Source organism: Salvelinus fontinalis, unplaced genomic scaffold (assembly GCF_029448725.1).
Source record: "Salvelinus fontinalis isolate EN_2023a unplaced genomic scaffold, ASM2944872v1 scaffold_0102, whole genome shotgun sequence".
In the NCBI taxonomy this organism is placed as follows: Eukaryota; Metazoa; Chordata; class Actinopteri; order Salmoniformes; family Salmonidae; genus Salvelinus; species Salvelinus fontinalis.
In genome coordinates this window covers 386665-402608 of record NW_026600311.1, presented here as the reverse complement: position 1 = coordinate 402608, position 15944 = coordinate 386665, and the positions used below count along the sequence as shown (strand labels likewise).

The 15944-nt window shown below is 42.9% G+C and overlaps 1 protein-coding gene across 1 annotated transcript in view; it reads right to left on the bottom strand.

Annotated features, from left to right (window-relative positions):
• LOC129843265 (leucine-rich repeat and fibronectin type-III domain-containing protein 4-like) overlaps positions 1 to 15944 on the bottom strand; it is a gene marked incomplete at its 3' end in the record, with an annotated part of 95111 nt that overhangs the window by 51268 nt on the left and 27899 nt on the right. The window lies entirely within an intron of this gene.

The window sequence follows — 15944 nt, the reverse complement described above, 5'->3', positions numbered from 1 at the left end:
CTGATACAGTACATCCTCCTGTCATTCTGTCTCATACAGTACATCCTCCTGTCATTCTGTCTGATACAGTACATCCTCCTGTCATTCTGTCTGATACAGTACATCCTCCTGTCACTCTGTCATACAGTACATCCTCCTGTCATTCTGTCTGATACAGTACATCCTCCTATCATTCTGTCTGATATAGTACATCCTCCTGTCATTCTGTCTGATACAGTACATCCTCCTGTCATTCTGTCATACAGTACATCCTCCTGTCATTCTGTCATACAGTACATCCTCCTGTCATTCTGTCATACAGTACATCCTCCTGTCATTCTGTCATACAGTACATCCTCCTGTCATTCTGTCTGATACAGTACATCCTCCTATCATTCTGTCATACAGTACATCCTCCTGTCATTCTGTCTGATACAGTACATCCTCCTGTCATTCTGTCTGATACAGTAGATCCTCCTGTCATTCTGTCTGATACAGTAGATCCTCCTGTCATTCTGTCTGATACAGTAGATCCTCCTGTCATTCTGTCATACAGTACATCCTCCTGTCATTCTGTCTGATACAGTACATCCTCCTGTCATTCTGTCATACAGTACATCCTCCTGTCATTCTGTCATACAGTACATCCTCCTGTCATTCTGTCATACAGTACATCCTCCTGTCATTCTGTCATACAGTACATCCTCCTGTCATTCTGTCTGATACAGTACATCCTCCTATCATTCTGTCATACAGTACATCCTCCTGTCATTCTGTCTGATACAGTACATCATCTGGTCATTCTGTCTGATACAGTACATCCTCCTGTCATTCTGTCTGATACAGTACATCCTCCTGTCATTCTGTCATACAGTACATCCTCCTGTCATTCTGTCATACAGTACATCCTCCTGTCATTCTGTCTGATACAGTACATCCTCCTGTCATTCTGTCATACAGTACATCCTCCTGTCATTCTGTCTGATACAGTACATCCTCCTGTCATTCTGTCTGATACAGTAGATCCTCCTGTCATTCTGTCTGATACAGTACATCCTCCTGTCATTCTGTCTGATACAGTACATCCTCCTGTCATTCTGTCTGATACAGTACATCCTCTTGTCATTCTGTCTGATACAGTAGATCCTCCTGTCATTCTGTCTGATACAGTACATCCTCCTGTCATTCTGTCTGATACAGTACATCCTCCTGTCATTCTGTCATACAGTACATCCTCCTGTCATTCTGTCATACAGTACATCCTCCTGTCATTCTGTCTGATACAGTACATCCTCCTGTCATTCTGTCTGATACAGTACATCCTCCTGTCATTCTGTCATACAGTACATCCTCTTGTCATTCTGTCATACAGTACATCCTCCTGTCATTCTGTCATACAGTACATCCTCCTGTCATTCTGTCATACAGTACATCCTCCTGTCATTCTGTCATACAGTACATCCTCCTGTCATTCTGTCATACAGTACATCCTCCTGTCATTCTGTCATACAGTACATCCTCCTGTCATTCTGTCTGATACAGTACATCCCCCTGTCATTCTGTCTGATACAGTACATCCTCCTGTCATTCTGTCATACAGTACATCCTCTTGTCATTCTGTCATACAGTACATCCTCCTGTCATTCTGTCATACAGTACATCCTCCTGTCATTCTGTCATACAGTACATCCTCCTGTCATTCTGTCATACAGTACATCCTCCTGTCATTCTGTCTGATACAGTAGATCCTCCTGTCATTCTGTCTGATACAGTACATCCTCCTGTCATTCTGTTTGATACAGTAGATCCTCCTGTCATTCTGTCTGATACAGTACATCCTCCTGTCATTCTGTCATACAGTACATCCTCCTGTCATTCTGTCTGATACAGTACATCCTCCTGTCATTCTGTCTGATACAGTACATCCTCCTGTCATTCTGTCTGATACAGTACATCCTCCTGTCATTCTGTCTGATACAGTACATCCCCCTGTCATTCAGCCTGATACAGTACATCCTCCTGTCATTCTGTCTGATACAGTACATCCTCCTGTCATTCTGTCTGATACAGTACATCCTCCTGTCATTCTGTCATACAGTACATCCTCCTGTCATTCTGTCATACAGTACATCCTCCTGTCATTCTGTCATACAGTACATCCTCCTGTCATTCTGTCATACAGTACATCCTCCTGTCATTCTGTCTGATACAGTACATCCTCCTGTCATTCTGTCTGATACAGTAGATCCTCCTGTCATTCTGTCTGATACAGTACATCCTCCTGTCATTCTGTCAAAAAGTACATCCTCCTGTCATTCTGTCTGATACAGTACATCCTCCTGTCATTCTGTCATACAGTATATCCCCCTGTCATTCTGTCATACAGTACATCCTCCTGTCATTCTGTCTGATACAGTACATCCTCCTGTCATTCTGTCTGATACAGTAGATCCTCCTGTCATTCTGTCGTACAGTACATCTTCCTGTCATTCTGTCTGATACAGTACATCCTCCTGTCATTCTGTCATACAGTACATCCTCCTGTCATCCTGTCTGATACAGTACATCCTCCTGTCATTCTGTCTGATACAGTACATCCTCCTGTCATTCTGTCATACAGTACATCCTCCTGTCATTCTGTCTGATACAGTACATCCTCCTGTCATTCTGTCATTCAGTACATCCTCCTGTCATTCTGTCTGATACAGTACATCCTCCTGTCATTCTGTCATACAGTACATCCTCCTGTCATTCTGTCATACAGTATATCCTCCTGTCATTCTGTCATACAGTACATCCTCCTGTCATTCTGTCTGATACAGTACATCCTTCTGTCATTCTGTCATACAGTACATCCTCCTGTCATTCTGTCTGATACAGTACATCCTCCTGTCATTCTGTCTGATACAGTACATCCTCCTGTCATTCTGTCTGATACAGTACATCCTCCTGTCATTCTGTCTGATACAGTACATCCTCCTGTCATTCTGTCTGATACAGTACATCCTCCTTTCATTCTGTCATACAGTACATCCTCCTGTCATTCTGTCTGATACAGTACATCCTCCTGTCATTCTGTCATACAGTACATCCTCCTGTCATTCTGTCTGATACAGTACATCCTCCTGTCATTCTGTCATACAGTACATCCTCCTGTCATTCTGTCATACAGTATATCCTCCTGTCATTCTGTCATACAGTACATCCTCCTGTCATTCTGTCTGATACAGTACATCCTTCTGTCATTCTGTCATACAGTACATCCTCCTGTCATTCTGTCTGATACAGTACATCCTCCTGTTATTCTGTCTGATACAGTACATCCTCCTGTCATTCTGTCTGATACAGTACATCCTCCTGTCATTCTGTCTGATACAGTACATCCTCCTGTCATTCTGTCTGATACAGTACATCCTCCTTTCATTCTGTCATACAGTACATCCTCCTGTCATTCTGTCTGATACAGTACATCCTCCTGTCATTCTGTCTGATACAGTACATCCTCCTGTCATTCTGTCATACAGTACATCCTCCTGTCATTCTGTCATACAGTACATCCTCCTGTCATTCTGTCTGATACAGTACATCCTCCTGTCATTCTGTCTGATACAGTACATCCTCCTGTCATTCTGTCATACAGTACATCCCCCTGTCATTCTGCCATACAGTAGATCCTCCTGTCATTCTGTCATACAGTACATCCTCCTGTCATTCTGTCTGATACAGTACATCCTCCTGTCATTCTGTCATACAGTACATCCTCCTGTCATTCTGTCATACAGTACATCCTCCTGTCATTCTGTCATACAGTACATCCTCCTGTCATTCTGTCTGATACAGTACATCCCCCTGTGATTCTGTCATACAGTACATCCTCCTGTCATTCTGTCATACAGTACATCCTCCTGTCATTCTGTCTGATACAGTAGATCCTCCTGTCATTCTGTCATACAGTACATCCTCCTGTCATTCTGTCATACAGTACATCCTCCTGTCATTCTGTCATACAGTACATCCTCCTGTCATTCTGTCTGATACAGTACATCCTCCTGTCATTCTGTCATACAGTACATCCTCCTGTCATTCTGTCTGATACAGTACATCCTCCTTTCATTCTGTCATACAGTACATCCTCCTATCATTCTGTCATACAGTACATCCTCCTGTCATTCTGTCATACAGTACATCCTCCTGTCATTCTGTCATACAGTACATCCTCCTGTCATTCTGTCTGATACAGTACATCCTCCTGTCATTCTGTCATACAGTACATCCTCCTGTCATTCTGTCTGATACAGTACATCCTCCTGTCATTCTGTCTGATACAGTACATCCTCCTGTCATTCTGTCATACAGTACATCCGCCTGTCATTCTGTCATACAGTACATCCTCCTGTCATTCTGTCATACAGTACATCCTCCTGTCATTCTGTCTGATACATTACATCCTCCTGTCATTCTGTCATACAGTACATCCTCCTGTCATTCTGCCATACAGTTGATCCTCCTGTCATTCTGGCATACAGTACATCCTCCTGTCATTCTGTCATACAGTACATCCTCCTGTCATTCTGTCTGATACAGTACATCATCCTTTCATTCTGTCATACAGTACATCCTCCTGTCATTCTGTCTGATACAGTACATCCTCCTGTCATTCTGTCATACAGTACATCCTCCTGTCATTCTGTCTGATACAGTACATCCTCCTGTCATTCTGTCATACAGTACATCCTCCTGTCATTCTGTCTGATACAGTACATCCTCCTGTCATTCTGTCTGATACAGTACATCCTCCTGTCATTCTGTCATACAGTACATCCTCCTGTCATTCTGTCATACAGTACATCCTCCTGTCATTCTGTCTGATACAGTACATCCTCCTGTCATTCTGTCTGATACAGTACATCCTCCTGTCATTCTGTCATACAGTACATCCCCCTGTCATTCTGCCATACAGTAGATCATCCTGTCATTCTGTCATACAGTACATCCTCCTGTCATTCTGTCTGATACAGTACATCCTCCTGTCATTCTGTCATACAGTACATCCTCCTGTCATTCTGTCATACAGTACATCCTCCTGTCATTCTGTCATACAGTACATCCTCCTGTCATTCTGTCTGATACAGTACATCCCCCTGTGATTCTGTCATACAGTACATCCTCCTGTCATTCTGTCATACAGTACATCCTCCTGTCATTCTGTCTGATACAGTAGATCCTCCTGTCATTCTGTCATACAGTACATCCTCCTGTCATTCTGTCATACAGTACATCCTCCTGTCATTCTGTCATACAGTACATCCTCCTGTCATTCTGTCTGATACAGTACATCCTCCTGTCATTCTGTCATACAGTACATCCTCCTGTCATTCTGTCTGATACAGTACATCCTCCTTTCATTCTGTCATACAGTACATCCTCCTATCATTCTGTCATACAGTACATCCTCCTGTCATTCTGTCATACAGTACATCCTCCTGTCATTCTCTCTGATACAGTACATCCTCCTGTCATTCTGTCTGATACAGTACATCCTCCTGTCATTCTGTCTGATACAGTACATCCTCCTGTCATTCTGTCATACAGTACATCCTCCTGTCATTCTGTCATACAGTACATCCTCCTATCATTCTGTCTGATACAGTACATCCTCCTGTCATTCTGTCATACAGTACATCATCCTGTCATTCTGTCTGATACAGTACATCCTCCTATCATTCTGTCTGATACAGTACATCCTCCTGTCATTCTGTCATACAGTACATCCTCCTGTCATTCTGTCTGATACAGTACATCCTCCTGTCATTCTGTCTGATACAGTACATCCTCCTATCATTCTGTCTGATACAGTACATCCTCTTGTCATTCTGTCTGATACAGTACATCCTCCTGTCATTCTGTCTGATACAGTACATCCTCCTGTCATTCTGTCTGATATAGTACATCCTCCTGTCATTCTGTCTGATACAGTACATCCTCCTGTCATTCTGTCTGATACAGTACATCATCTGGTCATTCTGTCATACAGTACATCCTCCTGTCATTCTGTCTGATACAGTACATCCTCCTGTCATTCTGTCATACAGTACATCCTCCTGTCATTCTGTCATACAGTACATCCTCCTATCATTCTGTCTGATACATTACATCCTCCTGTCATTCTGTCTGATACAGTACATCCTCCTGTCATTCTGTCTGATACAGTACATCCTCCTGTCATTCTGTCTGATACAGTACATCCTCCTATCATTCTGTCTGATACAGTACATCCTCCTGTCATTCTGTCATACAGTACATCCTCCTGTCATTCTGTCATACAGTACATCCTCCTGTCATTCTGTCTGATACAGTACATCCTCCTGTCATTCTGTCATACAGTACATCCTCCTATCATTCTGTCTGATACAGTACATCCTCCTGTCATTCTGTCTGATACAGTAGATCCTCCTGTCATTCTGTCATACAGTACATCCTCCTGTCAATCTGTCTGATACAGTACATCCCCCTGTCATTCTGTCATACAGTACATCCTCCTGTCATTCTGTCTGATACAGTACATCCTCCTGTCATTCTGTCTGATACAGTACATCCCCCTGTCATTCTGTCTGATACAGTACATCCTCCTGTCATTCTGTCATACAGTACATCCTCCTGTCATTCTGTCTGATACAGTACATCCTCCTGTCATTCTGTCATACAGTACATCCTCCTGTCATTCTGTCTGATACAGTAGATCCTCCTATCATGCTGTCTGATATAGTACATCCTCCTGTCATTCTGTCTGATACAGTACATCCTCCTGTCATTCTGTCTGACTGTCATTCTGTCATACAGTACATCCTCCTGTCATTCTGTCATACAGTACATCCCCCTGTCATTCTGTCTGACTGTCATTCTGTCATACAGTACATCCTCCTGTCATTCTGTCATACAGTACATCCTCCTGTCATTCTGTCTGATACAGTACATCCCCCTGTCATTCTGTCATACAGTACATCCTCCTGTCATTCTGTCATACAGTACATCCTCCTGTCATTCTGTCATACAGTACATCCTCCTGTCATTCTGTCATACAGTATATCCTCCTGTCATTCTGTCATACAGTACATCCTCCTGTCATTCTGTCTGATACAGTACATCCTTCTGTCATTCTGTCATACAGTATATCCTCCTGTCATTCTGTCTGATACAGTACATCCTCCTGTCATTCTGTCTGATACAGTACATCCTCCTGTCATTCTGTCTGATACAGTACATCCTCCTGTCATTCTGTGATACAGTACATCCTCCTGTCATTCTGTCATACAGTACATCCTCCTGTCATTCTGTCATACAGTACATCCTCCTGTCATTCTGTCATACAGTACATCCTCCTGTCATTCTGTCTGATACAGTACATCCTCCTGTCATTCTGTCATACAGTACATCCTCCTGTCATTCTTTCTGATACAGTACATCCTCCTGTCATTCTGTCATACAGTACATCCTCCTGTCATTCTGTCTGATACAGTACATCCTCCTGTCATTCTGTCATACAGTACATCCTCCTGTCATTCTGTCTGATACAGTACATCCTCCTGTCATTCTGTCTGATACAGTACATCCTCCTGTCATTCTGTCATACAGTACATCCGCCTGTCATTCTGTCATACAGTACATCCTCCTGTCATTCTGTCATACAGTACATCCTCCTGTCATTCTGTCTGATACAGTACATCCTCCTGTCATTCTGTCATACAGTACATCCTCCTGTCATTCTGCCATACAGTAGATCCTCCTGTCATTCTGGCATACAGTACATCCTCCTGTCATTCTGTCATACAGTACATCCTCCTGTCATTCTGTCTGATACAGTACATCCTCCTTTCATTCTGTCATACAGTACATCCTCCTGTCATTCTGTCTGATACAGTACATCCTCCTGTCATTCTGTCATACAGTACATCCTCCTGTCATTCTGTCTGATACAGTACATCCTCCTGTCATTCTGTCTGATATAGTACATCCTCCTGTCATTCTGTCTGATACAGTACATCCTCCTGTCATTCTGTCTGATACAGTACATCATCTGGTCATTCTGTCATACAGTACATCCTCCTGTCATTCTGTCTGATACAGTACATCCTCCTGTCATTCTGTCATACAGTACATCCTCCTGTCATTCTGTCATACAGTACATCCTCCTATCATTCTGTCTGATACATTACATCCTCCTGTCATTCTGTCTGATACAGTACATCCTCCTGTCATTCTGTCTGATACAGTACATCCTCCTGTCATTCTGTCTGATACAGTACATCCTCCTATCATTCTGTCTGATACAGTACATCCTCCTGTCATTCTGTCATACAGTACATCCTCCTGTCATTCTGTCATACAGTACATCCTCCTGTCATTCTGTCTGATACAGTACATCCTCCTGTCATTCTGTCATACAGTACATCCTCCTATCATTCTGTCTGATACAGTACATCCTCCTGTCATTCTGTCTGATACAGTAGATCCTCCTGTCATTCTGTCATACAGTACATCCTCCTGTCAATCTGTCTGATACAGTACATCCCCCTGTCATTCTGTCATACAGTACATCCTCCTGTCATTCTGTCTGATACAGTACATCCCCCTGTCATTCTGTCTGATACAGTACATCCTCCTGTCATTCTGTCATACAGTACATCCTCCTGTCATTCTGTCTGATACAGTACATCCTCCTGTCATTCTGTCATACAGTACATCCTCCTGTCATTCTGTCTGATACAGTAGATCCTCCTATCATGCTGTCTGATATAGTACATCCTCCTGTCATTCTGTCTGATACAGTACATCCTCCTGTCATTCTGTCTGACTGTCATTCTGTCATACAGTACATCCTCCTGTCATTCTGTCATACAGTACATCCCCCTGTCATTCTGTCTGACTGTCATTCTGTCATACAGTACATCCTCCTGTCATTCTGTCATACAGTACATCCTCCTGTCATTCTGTCTGATACAGTACATCCCCCTGTCATTCTGTCATACAGTACATCCTCCTGTCATTCTGTCATACAGTACATCCTCCTGTCATTCTGTCATACAGTACATCCTCCTGTCATTCTGTCATACAGTATATCCTCCTGTCATTCTGTCATACAGTACATCCTCCTGTCATTCTGTCTGATACAGTACATCCTTCTGTCATTCTGTCATACAGTATATCCTCCTGTCATTCTGTCTGATACAGTACATCCTCCTGTCATTCTGTCTGATACAGTACATCCTCCTGTCATTCTGTCTGATACAGTACATCCTCCTGTCATTCTGTCATACAGTACATCCTCCTGTCATTCTGTCATACAGTACATCCTCCTGTCATTCTGTCATACAGTACATCCTCCTGTCATTCTGTCATACAGTACATCCTCCTGTCATTCTGTCTGATACAGTACATCCTCCTGTCATTCTGTCATACAGTACATCCTCCTGTCATTCTTTCTGATACAGTACATCCTCCTGTCATTCTGTCATACAGTACATCCTCCTGTCATTCTGTCTGATACAGTACATCCTCCTGTCATTCTGTCATACAGTACATCCTCCTGTCATTCTGTCTGATACAGTACATCCTCCTGTCATTCTGTCTGATACAGTACATCCTCCTGTCATTCTGTCATACAGTACATCCGCCTGTCATTCTGTCATACAGTACATCCTCCTGTCATTCTGTCATACAGTACATCCTCCTGTCATTCTGTCTGATACAGTACATCCTCCTGTCATTCTGTCATACAGTACATCCTCCTGTCATTCTGCCATACAGTAGATCCTCCTGTCATTCTGGCATACAGTACATCCTCCTGTCATTCTGTCATACAGTACATCCTCCTGTCATTCTGTCTGATACAGTACATCCTCCTTTCATTCTGTCATACAGTACATCCTCCTGTCATTCTGTCTGATACAGTACATCCTCCTGTCATTCTGTCATACAGTACATCCTCCTGTCATTCTGTCTGATACAGTACATCCTCCTGTCATTCTGTCATACAGTACATCCTCCTGTCATTCTGTCATACAGTACATCCTCCTGTCATTCTGTCTGATACAGTACATCCCCCTGTCATTCTGTCATACAGTACATCCTCCTGTCATTCTGTCATACAGTACATCCTCCTGTCATTCTGTCATACAGTACATCCTCCTGTCATTCTGTCATACAGTATATCCTCCTGTCATTCTGTCATACAGTACATCCTCCTGTCATTCTGTCTGATACAGTACATCCTTCTGTCATTCTGTCATACAGTATATCCTCCTGTCATTCTGTCTGATACAGTACATCCTCCTGTCATTCTGTCTGATACAGTACATCCTCCTGTCATTCTGTCTGATACAGTACATCCTCCTGTCATTCTGTCATACAGTACATCCTCCTGTCATTCTGTCATACAGTACATCCTCCTGTCATTCTGTCATACAGTACATCCTCCTGTCATTCTGTCATACAGTACATCCTCCTGTCATTCTGTCTGATACAGTACATCCTCCTGTCATTCTGTCATACAGTACATCCTCCTGTCATTCTTTCTGATACAGTACATCCTCCTGTCATTCTGTCATACAGTACATCCTCCTGTCATTCTGTCTGATACAGTACATCCTCCTGTCATTCTGTCATACAGTACATCCTCCTGTCATTCTGTCTGATACAGTACATCCTCCTGTCATTCTGTCTGATACAGTACATCCTCCTGTCATTCTGTCATACAGTACATCCGCCTGTCATTCTGTCATACAGTACATCCTCCTGTCATTCTGTCATACAGTACATCCTCCTGTCATTCTGTCTGATACAGTACATCCTCCTGTCATTCTGTCATACAGTACATCCTCCTGTCATTCTGCCATACAGTAGATCCTCCTGTCATTCTGGCATACAGTACATCCTCCTGTCATTCTGTCATACAGTACATCCTCCTGTCATTCTGTCTGATACAGTACATCCTCCTTTCATTCTGTCATACAGTACATCCTCCTGTCATTCTGTCTGATACAGTACATCCTCCTGTCATTCTGTCATACAGTACATCCTCCTGTCATTCTGTCTGATACAGTACATCCTCCTGTCATTCTGTCATACAGTACATCCTCCTGTCATTCTGTCTGATACAGTACATCCCCCTGTCATTCTGTCTGATACAGTACATCCTCCTGTCATTCTGTCATACAGTACATCCTCCTGTCATTCTGTCTGATACAGTACATCCTCCTGTCATTCTGTCATACAGTACATCCTCCTGTCATTCTGTCTGATACAGTAGATCCTCCTATCATGCTGTCTGATATAGTACATCCTCCTGTCATTCTGTCTGATACAGTACATCCTCCTGTCATTCTGTCTGACTGTCATTCTGTCATACAGTACATCCTCCTGTCATTCTGTCATACAGTACATCCCCCTGTCATTCTGTCTGACTGTCATTCTGTCATACAGTACATCCTCCTGTCATTCTGTCATACAGTACATCCTCCTGTCATTCTGTCTGATACAGTACATCCCCCTGTCATTCTGTCATACAGTACATCCTCCTGTCATTCTGTCATACAGTACATCCTCCTGTCATTCTGTCATACAGTACATCCTCCTGTCATTCTGTCATACAGTATATCCTCCTGTCATTCTGTCATACAGTACATCCTCCTGTCATTCTGTCTGATACAGTACATCCTTCTGTCATTCTGTCTGATACAGTAGATCCTCCTGTCATTCTGTCTGATACAGTACATCCTCCTGTCATTCTGTCTGATACAGTACATCCTCCTGTCATTCTGTCTGATACAGTACATCCTCCTGTCATTCTGTCATACAGTACATCCTCCTGTCATTCTGTCATACAGTACATCCTCCTGTCATTCTGTCATACAGTACATCCTCCTGTCATTCTGTCATACAGTACATCCTCCTGTCATTCTGTCTGATACAGTACATCCTCCTGTCATTCTGTCATACAGTACATCCTCCTGTCATTCTTTCTGATACAGTACATCCTCCTGTCATTCTGTCATACAGTACATCCTCCTGTCATTCTGTCTGATACAGTACATCCTCCTGTCATTCTGTCATACAGTACATCCTCCTGTCATTCTGTCTGATACAGTACATCCTCCTGTCATTCTGTCTGATACAGTACATCCTCCTGTCATTCTGTCATACAGTACATCCGCCTGTCATTCTGTCATACAGTACATCCTCCTGTCATTCTGTCATACAGTACATCCTCCTGTCATTCTGTCTGATACAGTACATCCTCCTGTCATTCTGTCATACAGTACATCCTCCTGTCATTCTGCCATACAGTAGATCCTCCTGTCATTCTGGCATACAGTACATCCTCCTGTCATTCTGTCATACAGTACATCCTCCTGTCATTCTGTCTGATACAGTACATCCTCCTTTCATTCTGTCATACAGTACATCCTCCTGTCATTCTGTCTGATACAGTACATCCTCCTGTCATTCTGTCATACAGTACATCCTCCTGTCATTCTGTCTGATACAGTACATCCTCCTGTCATTCTGTCATACAGTACATCCTCCTGTCATTCTGTCTGATACAGTACATCCTCCTGTCATTTTGTCTGATACAGTACATCCTCCTGTCATTCTGTCATACAGTACATCCTCCTGTCATTCTGTCATACAGTACATCCTCCTGTCATTCTGTCTGATACAGTACATCCTCCTGTCATTCTGTCTGATACAGTACATCCTCCTGTCATTCTGTCATACAGTACATCCCCCTGTCATTCTGCCATACAGTAGATCCTCCTGTCATTCTGTCATACAGTACATCCTCCTGTCATTCTGTCTGATACAGTACATCCTCCTGTCATTCTGTCATACAGTACATCCTCCTGTCATTCTGTCATACAGTACATCCTCCTGTCATTCTGTCATACAGTACATCCTCCTGTCATTCTGTCTGATACAGGACATCCCCCTGTGATTCTGTCATACAGTACATCCTCCTGTCATTCTGTCATACAGTACATCCTCCTGTCATTCTGTCTGATACAGTAGATCCTCCTGTCATTCTGTCATACAGTACATCCTCCTGTCATTCTGTCTGATACAGTACATCCTCCTGTCATTCTGTCATACAGTACATCCTCCTGTCATTCTGTCATACAGTACATCCTCCTGTCATTCTGTCTGATACAGTACATCCTCCTGTCATTCTGTCATACAGTACATCCTCCTGTCATTCTGTCTGATACAGTACATCCTCCTTTCATTCTGTCATACAGTACATCCTCCTATCATTCTGTCATACAGTACATCCTCCTGTCATTCTGTCATACAGTACATCCTCCTGTCATTCTGTCTGATACAGTACATCCTCCTGTCATTCTGTCTGATACAGTACATCCTCCTGTCATTCTGTCTGATACAGTACATCCTCCTGTCATTCTGTCATACAGTACATCCTCCTGTCATTCTGTCATACAGTACATCCTCCTATCATTCTGTCTGATACAGTACATCCTCCTGTCATTCTGTCATACAGTACATCCTCCTGTCATTCTGTCTGATACAGTACATCCTCCTGTCATTCTGTCATACAGTACATCCTCCTGTCATTCTGTCTGATACAGTACATCCTCCTGTCATTCTGTCATACAGTACATCCTCCTGTCATTCTGTCATACAGTACATCCTCCTGTCATTCTGTCATACAGTACATCCTCCTGTCATTCTGTCTGATACAGGACATCCCCCTGTGATTCTGTCATACAGTACATCCTCCTGTCATTCTGTCATACAGTACATCCTCCTGTCATTCTGTCTGATACAGTAGATCCTCCTGTCATTCTGTCATACAGTACATCCTCCTGTCATTCTGTCTGATACAGTACATCCTCCTGTCATTCTGTCATACAGTACATCCTCCTGTCATTCTGTCATACAGTACATCCTCCTGTCATTCTGTCTGATACAGTACATCCTCCTGTCATTCTGTCATACAGTACATCCTCCTGTCATTCTGTCTGATACAGTACATCCTCCTTTCATTCTGTCATACAGTACATCCTCCTATCATTCTGTCATACAGTACATCCTCCTGTCATTCTGTCATACAGTACATCCTCCTGTCATTCTGTCTGATACAGTACATCCTCCTGTCATTCTGTCTGATACAGTACATCCTCCTGTCATTCTGTCTGATACAGTACATCCTCCTGTCATTCTGTCATACAGTACATCCTCCTGTCATTCTGTCATACAGTACATCCTCCTATCATTCTGTCTGATACAGTACATCCTCCTGTCATTCTGTCATACAGTACATCCTCCTGTCATTCTGTCTGATACAGTACATCCTCCTGTCATTCTGTCATACAGTACATCCTCCTGTCATTCTGTCTGATACAGTACATCCTCCTGTCATTCTGTCATACAGTACATCATCCTGTCATTCTGTCTGATACAGTACATCCTCCTATCATTCTGTCTGATACAGTACATCCTCCTGTCATTCTGTCATACAGTACATCCTCCTGTCATTCTGTCTGATACAGTACATCCTCCTGTCATTCTGTCATACAGTACATCCTCCTGTCATTCTGTCATACAGTACATCCTCCTGTCATTCTGTCTGATACAGTACATCCTCCTGTCATTCTGTCTGATACAGTACATCCTCCTATCATTCTGTCTGATACAGTACATCCTCTTGTCATTCTGTCTGATACAGTACATCCTCCTGTCATTCTGTCTGATACAGTACATCCTCCTGTCATTCTGTCTGATACAGTACATCCTCCTGTCATTCTGTCTGATACAGTACATCCTCCTGTCATTCTGTCTGATACAGTACATCCTCCTGTCATTCTGTCTGATACAGTACATACTCCTGTCATTCTGTCATACAGTACATCCTCCTGTCATTCTGTCTGATACAGTACATCCTCCTGTCATTCTGTCTGATACAGTACATCCTCCTGTCATTCTGTCTGATACAGTACATCCTCCTGTCATTCTGTCTGATACAGTACATCCCCCTGTCATTCTGTCATACAGTACATCCTCCTGTCATTCTGTCATACAGTACATCCTCCTGTCATTCTGTCTGATACAGTACATCCCCCTGTCATTCTGTCATACAGTACATCCTCCTGTCATTCTGTCATACAGTACATCCTCCTGTCATTCTGTCATACAGTACATCCTCCTGTCATTCTGTCTGATACAGTACATCCTCCTGTCATTCTGTCATACAGTACATCCTCCTGTCATTCTGTCATACAGTACATCCTCCTGTCATTCTGTCATAAAGTACATCCTCCTGTCATTCTGTCATACAGTACATCCTCCTGTCATTCTGTCTGATACAGTACATCCTCCTGTCATTCTGTCTGATACAGTACATCCTCCTGTCATTCTGTCATACAGTACATCCTCCTGTCATTCTGTCTGATACAGTACATCCTCCTGTCATTCTGTCATACAGTACATCCCCCTGTCATTCTGTCATACAGTACATCCTCCTGTCATTCTGTCTGATACAGTACATCCTCCTGTCATTCTGTCATACAGTACATCCTCCTGTCATTCTGTCATACAGTAGATCCTCCTGTCATTCTGTCTGATACAGTACATCCTCCTGTCATTCTGTCTGATACAGTACATCCTCCTGTCATTCTGTCATACAGTACATCCTCCTGTCATTCTGTCTGATACAGTACATCCTCCTGTCATTCTGTCTGATACAGTACATCCTCCTGTCATTCTGTCTGATACAGTACATCCTCCTGTCATTCTGTCATACAGTAGATCCTCCTGTCATTCTGTCTGATACAGTACATCCTCCTGTCATTTTGTCTGATACAGTACATCCTCCTGTCATTCTGTCTGATACAGTATATCCTCCTGTCATTCTGTCTGATACAGTACATCCTCCTATCATTCTGTCATACAGT